At 41.3% G+C, this 11462-nt stretch overlaps 1 protein-coding gene across 1 annotated transcript in view; it reads right to left on the reverse strand.

Annotated features, from left to right (window-relative positions):
• The window catches only part of ABL2 (ABL proto-oncogene 2, non-receptor tyrosine kinase), an 80585-nt gene that overhangs the window by 43094 nt on the left and 26029 nt on the right, over positions 1–11462 (reverse strand). The gene's annotated exons all lie outside the window — the stretch shown is intronic.

The raw sequence follows: 11462 nt of genomic DNA on the forward strand, positions 1-11462 counted from the left end.
TGCATGCAGATGTGGTTGCCCCATCTTAGAACTGGAAAAGGTTCACAAAAGGGCAACAAAAATTATTAGGGATAAGGAACGGCTTTCATATGAGGAGAGATTAATAAGATTGGGACTTTTCAACTTGGAAAAGAGACAGCTAAGGGGGGGATATAGTAGAGGTCTATACAATCATGACTGGTGTGGAGAAAGTAAATAAGGAAGTGTTATTTGCTCCCTCTCAAAACACAAGAACTAGGGGTCACCGAATGACATGAATAGGCAGCAGGTTTAAAACAAACAAAAGGAAGTATTTTTTCACACAATGCACAATCAGTCTATGGAACTCTTTACCAGAGGATGTTGTGAAGGCCAAGACTATAACAGGGTTCAAAGAAGAACGAGATAAATTCATGGAGGATAGGTCCATCGATGGCTATTAGCCAGGATGGGCAGGGATGGCATCCCTATTCTCTGTTTGCCAGAAGCTGGGAATGGGCGACAGGGGATGGATCACTTGATGATTACCTGTTCTGTTCATTTCCTCTGGGGCATCTGGCATTGACCATTGACAGAAGACAGGATTCTGGGCTAGATGGACCTTTGGTCTGACCCAGTATGGCCGCTCTTATGTAAATTATTGATATATGTCATTAACTGATTAATAGCTAGAAAGTAGGAATAAATTATCAATATTTCAGATGGTGCAATGTTTTAACAATAGGGATCCAGAAGGTTACTTGCTAGAACCAGTGTTGCTAATTATAGTTCAGGATCTGGAAAAGGGGATGAAAGCTGAGATAAATTAAATAATTTTGTCATCTGCAAATGTTACTAAACTTCAAATGGGTGCTAACAAACCATTAAATGAATGGGAAACATGGGGGGGATGTTTGTGCTCTCTTTGTTGTTCTCTCTCTGGACGAGAGAGGGACCAAGGCAGGAAAAAACTATCTCCTAAAAAACATACCTAAAATGAGCATCTAAGATTACAAAAATTGTAAGTAAAGCAAGAAAATGCGTTAGATTATCTTTTGTTTTAGCTTGTGAATTTTCCCTATGCTAAGAGGGAAGTTTATTCCTGTTTTTGTAACTTTGAAGTTAAGCCTAGAGGGGAATCCTCTGTGTTTTAAATCTTTTTATCACCCTGTAAAATTACCTTCCATCCTAATTTTACAGAGAAGCTTATTACAAAGAAAAAAGTAAAAGAAAGTTCTTCTTTTAAAAACCTAATTGATTTTAGTGTCCTAAAAATAAAGGGTCTGGTCTGTACTTTTATTAAAGGCAATTGGTTGGTATATTATTCTCAAGTCTCCCCAGGAAAGGGGGTGAAGGAGCTTAGGGGACTATTTCGGGGAAATAGGAACTCCAAATGGCCCTTTTCCTGAAATCTTTGTCTAAATCACTTGGTGGTGGCAGCAATACTGTCCAAGGACAAGGAAAGGATTTGTGCCTTGGGGAAGTTTTTAACCTAAGCTGGTAGAAATAAGCTTAGGGGGTCTTTCATGCGGGTCCCCACATCTGTACCCCAGAGTTCAGAGTGGGGAGGGAATCCTGACAAGAGGCATAGAAAGATTTCTGTTTAGAGAGGAGAAATTATAGTGGTGTACAAAAGAGTGAATGGCATAGAGAAGGCAAACAAATACCAGATTTATCTTATTATAAAACAAGAACACGTGACTATTCCATGACTGAAAGGCAACAAAACTAACAAGGATTTATTTCTGCCACCCCCAAAGAGGTGTAAACTCAAGTTGTATGGCTTAAGATAATCACTGATAGGGATAAGGAAGAAACCCTGTAAGCAGATTATTCCATAATTGTCGATTGCAGTGCTTCTTGCACTATCCTCTGAAGAATGCAGCCCTTTCCAGCGACAGGATAGTGGATCAGAGTGTCCACTTGTCTGAATCCATATGGGAATTCCTATATTCATCAAAAGGCATATGCCCACAATATATCCAGGATCTGCCACTGACTCACTGCATGACCTTAAGCAACAAAATTTCTAGTAATTCAGATTATACTTATCTGTAAAATGAATACAATTCCTATTTCGTATGAGGGTTATGAGGATCAACCTATGATTATAAAGAACTTCGAGGTCTTTGGAGGACAGGAGCTATATTAAATGTAAAACAGCTTATCAAAGTGGGACAATACAACCCCTTCCTATTCACCCCCGAATTAGAGATGAAATGGTTCACCACATCTGTGATTCCAATTATTAGAAGAGTGAAAATTTTAAGTATTGTTTACACAACACCAACTTATTTATTCCACTCTGTATGCATCCGAAGAAGTGGGCTGTAGTCCACGAAAGCTTATGCTCTAATAAATTTGTTAGTCTCTAAGGTGCCACAAGTACTCCTGTTCTTTTTACAACACCAACTAACTAAGATGCTAAGCTTAATAACCAGAATGAGAGTTATCAATACTACTAAGGTCATCTCAGTCAACCATCTGCAGTTTAAGAAAATAGAACAGTTAAGTACTCTATTGTATACTGTATTTGGCTTTAATTTATTCAACAGAAAGTTGACTGATAATGTAAGAAATGTCCCTTTCTGTATTCCTCCTGCTGTGATAAAGAACTTTTCTTTCTTGGTTTTACTCCACTTTCTCCTCTTCTCTTTCCTATAATAAATCCAGGTCTCTCTCTTCCTGCATCATTCCTGTCTTTTCTCCCCTTCTTCTGATCACCACATCGCCTGCTATCCCTTTTCCCTTCCCTCCTGCCATATATTTTCTGTCTCTATCTCATTCATTCTCTCTCCAAAGTCCCTCTATATATCCTATTTCTATTCTGAAATAGTCCATCCACCCAGGCTTTGTCTACCCTAGAAAGCTGTGCTGCTTTATCTATACCAGTACTGTTAAAGCGGTAAAACCCTTCTAGCGTGGATGCAGTTATACTGGTATAAAAGTGCTTACACCTTATTCAGAGACTGGAAAGGGAATAAAATATACTGCTATAAGGTGCCTTTATATTGGTATAACTGCATTTACGCTAGAGCATTTACTGGTATAGCTAGTTTGGTTAAAAATATCAGTAAAACTTAAGTATAGATGAGGCCACAAAGTGTAAAAAAATTACCCAATTCCTTCCCCACACACACTTTAGCCAAGGATTAAGCCTATTAGCCAAACACTTCGCCCACCCCACCTATTCGCTGGGAAGCACCTGGTAAGTTTCCTGCTAGGGTGCTGACCCTGAACTCTGCTTGGAGGCTTCATTTTTCAGTGTCCAGCCTGATAAATCTGAAGACCCCCAACCCAGACTCTTCATGAAACTGGAAGAAAGAAGCAGCATTATCTGTTCCTCTCACACCCCAGAGCCTCCTAGCTAAATCAAGGAGATGGGGACAATATTTATTACTATTCCAACTCTTCTTCCCTCCCCCTCCCCCCCAATCAGGTTTTAGGTCCCATCCTTCCACACCTGGCCTCTGCTGCTGCTCATAGTTTCCTCAAACATCAGCATAATGAAAATGACCTGATTCCTGCCAATCTCACTGTTTCCCGCTGAAATTTGAATGGCAGCAGTAAAAACTGACAATCAGGTCAGTTTCATTCTGGTGTAGATTAGGAAAGCTCTGAGCAGCAGCAAACGATCTCACTTCATTGCTTACATCTGCAACATTCAGAATTACATTTGGCTCACTTCTCCTGTTCAGTAGGATGGAATAACAACTCATGTTGACACAGTCAAGGAATAAGACCCACTTTTAGTTATTTAAAGATACCTTCGCCTACGTAGTTCTTCACATAGCTGTTTAAACACTATCCTTGCTGCCACCGTTTGTGGTGGTGTGACAGGGATGCCAAAAAGGATTGGGCAAGGCAGTGTCAGCTATTTGTAACAGGAGGCCAGGCTAACCTCCATCAGTACTATGTCTGCCTTTGTGTGCTGCCTCTCATGACTCATTTTCCATGTATTCTGAAGGAGGAAGGAAGAGGAAGAGTTTCAAACTCCCACTGGGAGGTCTAATATTGCTGCTGAGTAAAACAACCCATTTCCTCCTTTTTCCTATGTAAAAGGAAGATTAGTTTCCAAATGAAATTAGGCTGTGACATCAACCTCTGTGGACTTCATTGTGACAAAGACTTTGCTTTTCTGTAGAGAGACTACAAGCAAAGTGTCCTAAGCAATGCAAAATGAAGTATGAGGCCCGTTTTTATAGCATTTTCCCCCACCACTGGTCTAGAACCAATGAAGCTGTCTACCAGTGGTAGTGTTTATAATTTATATTGACTTGCAGGTTCATTATTTTGTTGAATTTTTAAGTTATGCCAAGGATACCCAAAGCATATGGAGACACACTCAGTATATAAATAATAAAGAAGTGCTTTCAGGGCATAGGGTTATCATCACCAAGTCATCTAAATCTGCTCAGAGCAGAGTTGGATCCCCAAAAGGATAAAAATGCCTGCAACCTGTTTCTCTAATGCTTCCACCATGTCTACTATTTGATGAACAAAGGATAATTACCCAGTGTTCTGAGCAGGCTTGTACATCCCATATTGAAGCGCATGCTGCCACAGCTTCACTGCTTTGGGACCCGAGCTAGGTAGATTAAGGCTATGACTGCAGTATAGACATATATACACATACATATATCAGTCTATACTGATTGACATACAGTATAGACAATCTATGACTGCAGTACAGACATACTCAAAGAGATTTGCTCTCGTTGTGTAAACTAGCAAATGTACTAGTTGCTGACAACAGGAGACGTGAACTGGTTCTGAATGCTCTTTGATGGCAAGTATAGACGGAAACAAGCCCTATTCATCAAGATATCTAGGGAAAATACTAAGAAAATTAAGCCATGCCATTCCTTAAAAGGAAAAGGCTTCTTTTGGTCACATGGAGTAAATCTGTATGGCAGATACATCCAAGTTAGTGTACTGCTTTGGAGGATCACCCAGGTAATTTTATATTACATACATTTCAGATAGAGCCAGTATAAAATCCCTACAGCAAGAGTGACATGCTGTGAAACGGTTTTGTAAATTATTAATTGATATGATGCTAAGCACGTTAGACTTGTAAACTTTGTGCCAGGGCTAAATCCCTTCCACGGGGAGGAGGGAAATATTGAAGAAAGCACTCTACCCACTGTTTTGAAATGCAAGGTAGCATTTGCTTTTGCTACTAAGCCCTTTTGTTTTGTTAAGCTTTTTCTAAAATTGTCTGGCTGTTTTTTCCTCCCTGCAACCCCTCTCTTGCTCTCTCCCCTCTCCATAAAACAAGACTCCCAGTTGTTGCATGCCTACACAGGTTTGGCAAGACAGCTGACTGCTTGGATTACACTGGGCTGCATTGTATTCCTTTAAGAATGAGCCACACTTCTTCTAAGTACCTCCTTTGGGACCACAGTTCAGTACATGCAGTGAAGTCAATCTGGCTCTGTTGAACTTGAATTCCAAGATGACAGGAACATTGAACAAGATTTTTCACAAGAACAAAATTTCCTCCTTGATATAAAGAACTGTTTAGTTATGCAACTAAAGCTTTAGCACTGTTCGAGAACACATTAACTTCCTTTCAAACTCCGAGTAAACAGATTTGTTTTGTCCAAGATGAGCATCTTAAGTGGGTGTTGACATATTTTAGCTCCAGTTCACTATGTGAATCATCTGACTATTTAGCAGCTTTATAAGACACGTCTTACATTTTAAGAGATTAAATTCTGCTTGGGGTAGTTGTCTAATCTAGTGATATTTTGTTGATCTCAAGAAGCAGCTTTGTTCTTTTTTTATATCTGGAAGAAGATTTTTCATTTCCATGAATTATGACATTTTCCTTGTGGCAGTGGTCTCGGTCTAAAAAGCCCTATCTTTTTCCAATAGGTCTAGCCCTCCTCAAGGACGCGACTCAGGAAAGCAGGCTGTTTTTTCACCCACTCATTAGTTCTAGACAAGTGGTTCTCAACCTTTTCCATGCTGGGGCTGCCTTGGGTCCCCTCTCTCATTTAACAGCATTGGAAGGGCAAGGAAGTTGCAAGCTTCTTGACATCTTTTTGCAACCCCAGTTGAGAACCCTGGTTCTAGAACATATTTTTTAACAACACACTGCACTTCTAGAGCACCTTATCTAACCCTGTAAATGCTCTGTAAGCTTCCCAATACTCCCTTGAGACAGCCAAGAATTATTAGCTTTTTACAAATGAAGAACTGAGGTACAGAGGTTGCAACTTGCCCAAGGTTATGCAGCAATTCAGTGAGAGATCCAGAAACAGAACCTATTACTTCTGACTGCCAGTATTGTACACAGCCTCTATATAATGGACCCTTTAGCTTATAATAGAAAGTTGTTCTAATGCTTTGTGAAACAGTTCAGTTTAAAATTTCTTTAGAATAACTATGCACTTCCTGCTGAGCCTCAGCATTGCCAGAAGTGTGCAGAGCTCCTACTGCTTACAAATTAAATGTCAGCATACTGTTAAGTCAACACTGCAATAAAAATTTTGTTATTAAGCACCTCTGGCCTCCCAATGCTTTTAGATAGCACATTCTAGCAGCACATCATAGGGGAAATGTGAGTTAAATCATATCTCCGAATAAACCTACCTCTACAAACAAAGTATAAACACCACACATTTTTGTGTTTTTCTTTTTGATGAGCCAGTGAACAGTAATTTCAATAAACATGTGAGCTTCAAGATCTGGAGTCTGGAAAAGTTAAGTAATATGGAAAATTATAAGTCATATTGATCAAAGGCATTTAGCTAAACAGAGAATCATCACCACACTCACAAGCACTGACTAATCAAGGCTAGTATATCCTTTCACTATTGACATCAAATTCAAACTTGGCAATTTAGCCAAACTCTATCCCTTCTTCCGCCAAAGGGAGATCAGGTGTAAGTGACGCACAGCAGCCAGTGAAACAATTGTTAGCAGCAGTAGAATTTCTCCCTATTTTTTAGAAAGTGATTAATTTAATAGTTTTGCCCATAGAGGCAAGAAATTTGTGGCAGAAAATCAAACCTAATAACCAATTTTTACCTGTTTATTTAAGTGTAAAATGACTTTCCCTAATTCAGCTTGAATGACAGCTCCACAGACATTCCCTTTAGCCATCACTCATACTGATTCAGCCATAGTAATGCATGACATCAAATCCCCTGTTCATTTACAATGGATTCAATCTAACCAATCAATTCCTACATTAAAGTGATGCATACACTTAAATCTGAAGAAAGCTGTCAGTGGTACAGTGGCAACTGATAGAATCACTATAAGGGTGTGGGAAAAATAAAGTGAAGGAAGGTTCCTAGATTCTAAGGCCAGAAGGAACCATGGTGATCATCTAATCTGACCTCCTAACACAAGACATAGTGCTTCCCCAAAAAAATTCCTTTTGAACGAAAACATATCTTAAAAAAAAAAAAAAAAAAAAAAAAAAAAAAAAAAAATACCCCACAGGTAAAAGGAAAAGGAATATCCCTGCTTTTATGAGCCTATAACGGCTATGGAAGTTCTTTCCCTAAAATAAAACTGACTCACCCAATTAGAATGTATTAATTAATTGACAGGTATAGTATATAAAGATAACTAGGGAGAATTATGAACAAGCTTGACTTTGTTCTTCACATATAAAGTGACTTTCTGTCCTAGTCTGAGCCAAATATATAAAATGTGGGTCAATCCTTCCAGTTAAATTAGGGGAGGGAGTGTCATGGTAACACTGATCCTTGGAGAGAAGAGGCTAGTGCTCCTGTGACTGGTCAGTGGAAGACCCAATTAAGGTCTTAGTGACTCCTTTTAACCTCAGAGGGAGGAGACCAGCAGGTGAGAGCTGTTTGAAACCATGAGAGACAGTGACCTGGAGAGCCAGAGCTGCCTGAAAGAGAATGGCAGGTGAACACTGCCTGAGAGCACAGACTGGAGGACCAAGGAAAGGGGCAAGTGAGAGCTGCCTGGGAGAGATAGGGAAGCTGCAGAAAGCTCTATAGGTCCTCTTTGGGAATAAGGAGGAATTGGCTAGGCAGCCAGCAGAGGGCCTAGCCTGATGACTTGCCTGAGCAGGAGGCTGACAAAGGTTGAGGCCTAGGAGACCACCAGAGGGTTAATCTGGTGACCTTCCTGAGCTGGAAAGCTGGTGCAGGGAGGCTGAAAAGGGGGAGGACTAGGAGACCAGTGGAGGGGTTAGCTTGATGTCTTTACTGAGACAGAGAACCAGGGCCAGGTGGGTGGCTGGGAGAGAGGAGCCCTGGAACAAGTGCAGAAAGGAACTGGGAGATGAGTGCTCTTGGAGTCACAGGTGGGTGACCTAGAAATGGTGTTCCTGGAGAGAAAAATCCCTGTATGTTAAGTGTTACTGTGGGAATTGGAAGAATGGCTTTACCATGAGGTTTCTACAAACCGCTGTCCTTTTACAAGAATTATGCCCAGAAGTGGGTCTTAGTATTGGACAATGCGAGAGACTATGCTTTTTATGACCAGACTAAGAAAGAACTGAGGCAGGCAAGCTTGCTGTGCCACAGCCTACTGCAAAAGGGCATCCAAGCCTGGGGCCGCCTTTTGACAGAATGTTCATTTGGGGTCTGGTGGTCAATTTAGCTTCTAGAGGACACTTTTCCAGTATTACAGAACCATAAGTCAGATTCTTAATCTATGCTCCAGCAAAAGCCAAAACTGGAAAATCAAGAGGTATAGGTACTGATAGAGCTGGATGAGTTTGTGTCCCTAAAATGAACCACCCCCTAAAGTGCAATGGCAGAGCATATGAAGCAACTTTGTACAGTACATATTAACATTCACTGTGCCTTGCTTTGCCAGAAGCAGAAGTCCCCACTCTCATGAGCACTAAGATTCAACCTCCCCACACACAGGCAAGAAAAATATTTATTACATGTCTCCTAATCTGTTAGGGTAGCACTGCCTTCTCATCACGACCACAGACAGACTGATGACAAAGAACAAGCACCAGTCCAAGAACTAGGAGCCACTGATACTTAACATTTACCCTCATTAACAGATTCATAAACTCAGTAGGACAGTATCCAACAGCTGTTAGCATTTCTCTCTATCAGTTCTTGTCTGGAGACTTGGGGTGGGGATCATCACACAGAGAGCACAGAGACTTTGGCTGACATGAATGTTAACAGCACAGCTGCCTTCTCAGGCATGTTGCTGAGGACTAAACATTCCTGCTTGTTTTTCCAGAGACTGGGCTTGAGATTTAATGTAGGACAACTTTTAAAATGCCATTTTTCTCTCACCCTCTCTCCCCCAAAATCATTGCATGATTGTGTGCTTGTGAAAGTTCAGGGACTGATCGTAATAGGTGAAGTTTTTAGTCTCCTATGGACAAGACAGAGTCAGGTAGCATTACTATCAGCATTTCACTCTCAACAATGGTCTCCATCCCTAACCTTGAGGGATCTGTCTCTAGAGGTGAAAGAATATTCCTATTTATTATCTGAGGAGTCCTAGAAGTTTTCCCAGTCATAGAAAATTCATGTTCATAATGAACTGAGAACACATTCATAAATCTAAAGACCTCAATCTGGACTGAGCCCTGGTCCCACAGGAAGAAGGAAAATAGATAGCCATCTAGCCCTTCTGCTTCCAAGTAGCAAACAAAAATACAAGGGATTGCCAGTGGTTTTAATATTGCTTGCATTCTCTATATATAGGCAGAGGAATTCACTCTGAATTCCCCAGAAGCAGTACCTGCAGGTAAGGGTTGAAGCATGTTGGAGAGGCAGTACGTGGGACAATGCACTTTTGATGATGATGTACCTGTTCTGTGGATAAAAGACTTCATTCTTCAAGGCTGCCCATCACTAGTACTGAATAACCTGTGATTTCAGTTTATATCAGAATAAATGTAAAGGAGACACTCTTGTAGTCATGGTGCATAATACTGAGTCAAAATATTTCTAATTTAGGTACTTACATGGCCACTATTACAACAGCATCTGTGCACCTCACAATCTTTTAAATCTTCACAATACCCCTGTGAGGTAATGAAGTGCTATTATCCCTATCTGACAGAGGGGGAACGGAGGTACAGAAAGACTAAGGCCCACATCCTCAAAGGTATTTAGGCAACTGAATTTCAATAGAAGCTAGGAGCCTAAATACCTTTGAGGATCTGGGCCCAAAGGATTGTCCAAGGCCACACAGGAAGTCTGTGGCAGAGCAGGGACTTGAATCCCAGGCTAGCACCCTAACCACTGAACAGTCATTCCTTTCCTTACATAAACAAAAGGCATAAGCATTGCCTATATGAGGCAACCGCTCAAGGTACTGGCTGTTCACTATCCCTGCACACTCTGAAGCAAGGTGGATGAAAATCAATGATTTAAAAAAAAATTTTTTTTTTTTTTTTTGATAAAATGCTTTGAGGAAAAACAGATAGTTAAAGATAGTTTTAATTAAGATACATTATAGCTCAAGGATATCTCATAATGGAATAGGGATTATAAATTCTAATTCTATAGTATGAGACAATATATTCATGTAATGTTTAAGAAAAGCTTTGTAAACGAGTTCCAATAGTTCATGGATTAGGGAACCAATCTTATGAGGTTCCAGGGGCTTCTGTATAGATTATTTAGGTTAATCTTTCTATCTACCCACTGGGACTCAGTGCTCAGTCTAGAAGATACCATCAGAGATGCTTAGTTTTGCAGTTCTCAAACTGTGGATTTGGGTCTCCAGAGATAACATGCTTCTTAATAGCAAAAATGTTTTTTAAATAAATAAATAAATTATATATATATATATATATATAAAAAGGTGAGAAACAACAGACCTCAACCCCAGTGTCTCTGCAAATTTGTGTACCTAGAGTCAATCCCTTACCTCTCTCTAAAAGTGCAAAGTTTCAAAAAGTTCAATGAAGAGAAGATTGTTGGGTGTGGAATAGATATGGACAGGGAGAAAAAATCTGGAGATAAATGTGGGAAGGGAGGGACCGGCAGTAGAAACAAAAGTGAAACTGTTTGAGCAGCATATTCCAGAAGTCTTGAGGTCTTTCTGAGTGTAGCCTTCATTGATTTGAGATCTACCATACCATTCTCTCACTAGAAGGGAAAACCTATAATGGCAGCAGGCCATAAAAGAGACCCAGTTTAGAAATATTTTAATGAAGTTCCTCTACCTGTGGGTAAGACAGGCATTGCCCCCCGCCCCAACTCCGCCCCTTCCCCAAAGTCTACGCCCCCTCCCCTGCTTCCCGCGAACATTTGATTCGCGGGAAGCCTGAAGCAGGTAAGGGGAGTGTGGGGGGAGGAGGCGCGGCCCAGGCTGGCCCCCCCCCCGGCGTTTCCAGCCTGGGTCGGCTCGGGCCCTGGGGTGCCGGCCCCAGGCCCGCCCCCTGGCTGACCACCCCCAGCTGCCCAGCACCGCCGGCCCCCGCCGGCCCGGCGCACCCCCCGGCCGCCCAGCACCGCCGGCCCGGCGCACCCCCCAGCCCAGCGGCGCCGGATTTTCCCGGACATGTTCGGCTTTTTGGGATT

The sequence above is a fragment of the Trachemys scripta genome, chromosome 8 (assembly GCF_013100865.1).
Source record: "Trachemys scripta elegans isolate TJP31775 chromosome 8, CAS_Tse_1.0, whole genome shotgun sequence".
In the NCBI taxonomy this organism is placed as follows: Eukaryota; Metazoa; Chordata; order Testudines; family Emydidae; genus Trachemys; species Trachemys scripta.